The sequence below is a fragment of the Salvia miltiorrhiza genome, chromosome 6, assembly GCF_028751815.1.
Source record: "Salvia miltiorrhiza cultivar Shanhuang (shh) chromosome 6, IMPLAD_Smil_shh, whole genome shotgun sequence".
Classification (NCBI taxonomy): Eukaryota; Viridiplantae; Streptophyta; class Magnoliopsida; order Lamiales; family Lamiaceae; genus Salvia; species Salvia miltiorrhiza.
Genome location: NC_080392.1, coordinates 23,571,043 through 23,576,525, shown reverse-complemented (window position 1 = coordinate 23,576,525; position 5,483 = coordinate 23,571,043).

The following is a 5,483-nucleotide window of genomic DNA, read 5'->3' as shown; positions in this document are numbered from 1 at the left end:
TCAAAAGTTTGATGACTTCGAGATGCTGAAAGGAGAAAGTGTTGGAGAAATGGAAATGCAATTCAGAATGATAGCTGGAGAAATCCAGCTCTCAAGAAAGACAAATACACTCAGAGAAAACTGGACCTAAAAGTTCTCTCGGCATTGCCTCTAGGTGATTGGAAAATATATACTATTGGACATCAGTGATCTCCTAACTTCAACACACTATCAACAAACTAGCTATTTGCCGCACTCGAGAATGATGAGTATGATCTCACAAGAACCAAAGTCTGGCGAGCAAGGAAAGTTGTCTCTGAAGAGGAGATTCCATCAACATTTGTTGCTGACGCAATTTGCACTAAGAGTTGAATCAAGGACAAAATCAAAATAATCCAAGTCAACTACCCAATTAGAAAAGCCAACTAAGAAAGACAAAGAATAAATGTCCGAAGATGAATTTCTGAAGTATGTCACCCTTATGGCTTGAAGATTCTCAAAAATTTATTTGAGACTGAACAAATGCAAACGATTCTATAGAGAGAATCAAAATGATAGAAACCGCACTGACAGAAAGTACAAAGATAGAGTTGAAGACAAACCCAACACATCAGTACAAAGATGATGAATGTACAATTATGGAAAAAAATGGACACTTCAAGGAAGATTGCCCCCAACTAAGCCACAAGGAGAGAAGGTCAATAAAAGCCAAACTGAAGAAACGATATGTTGATCGTAAAGCCATGCTCGTTGAAGATGAATCTGATTCAGACAACGATAGTTTCAGCAAAGCCAACTCAACTGACACACTCAGTGGCAGTCAAACATTCATAGCCATTGAAGAAATACGTGAGTCAAATAGAAGCAACTGCTTAGTCAGCTAGGAGAATGAGCTCGATGAACCGAAGGTAACTTCTTGTCTTTTTATTTCTAATTTCTCTTACACACAAGTCTTATCCGAGCACAACTCAGAGTTAGGAGTAAATTCCACATAGCCTACAACTACCCAGGTAGTATTTTGTCTATCCCATTTAATTTTGCTACCCCATTTTTTATCTCCCCCGTAGCACTACTACCTAAAGAACATCCATAGTGGATGTACTTATAACACAATAGTTGGATCCATAATCATATCGTTCACAGACTGTTAGCACACTATTGTGTTTATGATTTGAATTTTCCATCTGCTGGATTCTTATACTCGCAAACGATTTGGTAAAAAATATTGTGTAGTTTTAAGGAGAATTTATTCAAAATATTTCGAACATTCCACTTGTATTCTAAAATGTCCTATACTACCAATATATCAGAAACGTGAGACAATTTTAGAACTATGACGCTATTGGGAGACTATTGATAAGACAATTTAAATTACAAATACATAGTTTGAATAATTTATCATTTGTCCACGCGGATTTCACTAAATCAACAAGTAAGACCATTAAATTTGGATACAAATTAAAATTATAGATAATTATTAGAATATTATTGATAGTATAATATGATTTGAAGTAAGAAGAACGTGCATACACTACTAGAAAAACGCTCATAGATAACGGATTTTTTCCGTTATCTATGAGCAAAAACACCGTTGTGTATAGTGGTGTTGTCTATGATACGTATCATAGACAACGGTTTAAAACCGTTATGTATAGTAGCATAGATAACGGTACGATGTGTCATACATAACAGTACGCATCCGTTATCTATAAAGGTTATACATAACGGTTTTTCACCGTTATGTATTAAGATTTTTCCGTTATGTATTAGAATTTTTTTTATTTTTTTTAATCATAGTTAACAGTTTTTTGCACTTTTTATAACGGTTTTAACCGTTATCTTTGATAGAATACATAACGGTTTTTTGCACTTTTTATAACGATTTTTTGCACTTTTTATAACGATTTTTGCAGTTTTTATAACGATTTTAACCGTTATCTTTGATTAGAATACATAACTATTTTTTGCACCTTTTATAATAGTTTTTTTGCACTTTTTATAATTGTAGTATATTTTTAAATTTTGCAATTTTTATAAAACGACAAAATGATAAAATCAACAATAACAATATTATATATCGTCAAAAATATTCATACATTATTATACAAATGAACCAAATATCAAGTATACATCATCATTGCATATTCCGATTCAAAATTGAAAATACTAACTACCTTATAGCTAAAACAAAAATCTATCATACAATGTTTCTAGCACCAAGTCCTCAAGAACTAGTTAATCAACCTGCTATGATTCTCTGGTTGTCTTTTGACCTCAAGCCATCCCAAGCTACCATAAATTCATTACGCATTCTTCCAGTTGCCTCATGCTCAAAAGCATCGCCACGGGCGCCAAGTATGTTGTTCCAAACTCTTCTTTACTCTTCAGCGCTGCCCGGTTCAAGATCCTACAGTTACACCAAAACACTTTTGTCACAAATGTCACAAATGGCTCACTGCTGACGGAGAAAATGATTATATATAAGTGGTCTTCAATATAATATAATTTTGAAAAAAATACAAAACATCTTGGATCAAGCTAATAGCAAGGATGCATACATTAGCACCCAATTTAGGATGAGCCACTTGCCACATTATGTGCATTGATTTTTCTGTTTGCTCTGGATCTTCACCACCAACAAAAGTAATAACAGCCAAACATTGGAGTAACTGTGAACACATCATAGCAATATCCATAATTAGATTAGGCATCCATGAAGGGTAACAACTTGCTGAACTGAACTATCACTTAACGTACAGACAAAATCTTAGATGTCTCAGGCCGAATTCTTAGAGCATCTGATATAGGGGAGAATGATTCTTCCAAGATCTCTTGAGCCTTCTCCCCAGGACCCACAGTCAGAGCTAAAAGTCCTGTAAAAGAGTACAAAATAATTAAGTTCACCAAACACTAGCTAAACAATGAAAGGCTAGATACAATATGTCAAAGGCAAGGTGGAACCTATTGCATGAGATGCCAAGGCAACCTCCTTCGCAGAACCCTTTTTAATTGAATTGAGACACTGCTGCAGCAATGTAGCAAACCCAGGTGGAGAAACAGAAGACTATTATCCAACCACAACTTTAGAGCATAACATTGAAGAAGCTATAAAGTTCAATGTGCATCCATATAAATATTAATCTTTAATATACAGCTGAAGAATCTTCCTCAGTGAAGATACTTGAAAATGGATAGATATAATAAAAGCTTAACTAGTTACTTGGTTGCAAAATATTTATAATGCCAAAACAATGCTATCACCCTCCTCCCCCCAACCCACCCATCCAATCCACCTACAAACTCGTCAATACACATGCCAACTATAAGAATTTCAATCTTTAAGAAACCAAGGCAATAGAGTTTGGAATGAAACAGAAACACACTGAATCCTTACTTTGTTTCGACAAATTCATGCTGCAAACTGCTATTGAAGGACTCAATAATAGATGCCAAAGCCTTTTCTCTAGTGGAACCCCTGTATGAAAATAATATACATAAATGGCATCAAGATAATAGGAAAGTAAATCAATATTTATTAGAAGTCTTCACATTTCCCTCTTCAAGAGAAACTCAAATGATGCCTTTCTAAAATGACCCTAACAAAAGTATTTAAATAATTATCTCCAATTTGGCATAAGTACATATCATATTAATAAAACTTGTGATGGAAAAAAAAAATCCAACAGAGTTTAATTTGAGGCATTCGTTAGCAAGAAACGACAATTTTATGGCTGTTCAGAGTTGTGAGCATAGAAAATAAAGCAGTGCTTCTAATCAAAATAGTAAAGACAGTAAAGACGCAAGTATAACGCTCTGCTACAGGTGTTTACTCCGACTGTAAACATACAGATTGTGACACGCAAAGTCAGCAACATAAGACTCCTTAAAATAAACCCATAGCATCACATGGAATAAGGCAAGAATGCCGAATGACAGCTGCCACGACAGCCCCAATCCACCAACAAACTGCAACAAATTAAGATCTATCATTAGACCTATATATATTTCAAAATACTACTCATTTTCACATTCCCCTGCACTAGTCAGTTGGAGCTTTTCTACATCTTCTACAAAAAAAGATGTATGGTTGAAAGTAATAGGAAGGAGCAGAGCAAACAAGCTTACCTTAACAATAGTTTGACTAAACCAGGAGATGAGACCGTATTTGTTCAGATACTCGGCCATGGCAATGAGTGCGGTGAACCATGTAAGTGTGTCCCAAGCAACTAATTCTGCAAGACATTCCTTCCATGTCACTACACCCGTTACCAGCAGCATAGACAATCCTATTATGGCCGCAGTAACTGAATCCACACTCAACATACTCCCGAATATCCACAGCCCTACCTGCACACACATAACCATTCTACTCAAACCATATAGATATAGCTTCAACAATATCACATTAATTAAAAGTTTATGAATTTAGCCCATTTGAAAAAAGTTGTTTAGCATGTAAACTCATGTAATGTCTCAGCTTAATTAAATTTTAGTTTGCATCATTGACACTTTAACATTTCAGTTTGCATCAAACACATCCAAACCTAGGTTTTATACTAGGGGTTGCATGTTGATACAAACAAGCAGTCGAAAACCAACTAATAACCCACAATCATAACCCCAAGTAAGCATCACAATGCCTCAGCATCCAAATAAGAAACAATCAGATTGCATCATTGACAAATTAACCAGCAATCAGTTTGCATCAAACACATCCAAACCTAGGTTTCATCCTAGGGGTTGCATGTCAATACAAACAAGCAGTCGAAAACCAACTAATAACCCACAATCATAACCCTAAGTAAGCATCACAATGCCTCAGCATCCAAATAAGAAACAATCAGATTGCATTATTGACAAATTAACCAGCAATCAGTTTGCATCAAACACATCCAAACCTAGGTTCATCCTAGGGGTTGCATGTTTATACAAACAAGCAATCGAAAACTAGCAAATAACTCACAATCATAACAGCACATAGTTAGGGTTCATCCAAACCAACAATCACAACCTCAGATTCCAAATAACCAAAAATCAAAGAGTGATACAACCAAAAATAATCTGAGCTGGATCGAGAAAAACTAGGGCTCGATCTGTGAGCAGAGGAAGGACTTTAGCGATGTTGCGATCTCCGAGCAAGGGATATCCGGCGGCGTCAAGCCAGGGCGGCGACCGGCGATTTCAGACAGAGAAGCTAGGGCTCGACTTCTTCCCTTCAATTGCGCGCTTCCAGTGAGGGATTAGAGAGGGAAACCGAGACAAAGAGAAAAAGAGGGAAAGAACGGTCAAAATTAGTCGCCAGATTTTACAGCAGCAGCGCCGGAGTTTCAGAGAAGGATACATCAGCGGCGGCGCCTCGGACCGCTGCTGTTCGCGGAAGAGAAAGGGATAGGGGGCCTCAGCGGCGAGGACGGCGGCGCGAACAGCTACACGGCGGCGACGACGGTGGAGAATGGCGGCGAGGATGGGGGCTGGCGGCGACAGTGATGCCCGGTTTGAAGGGA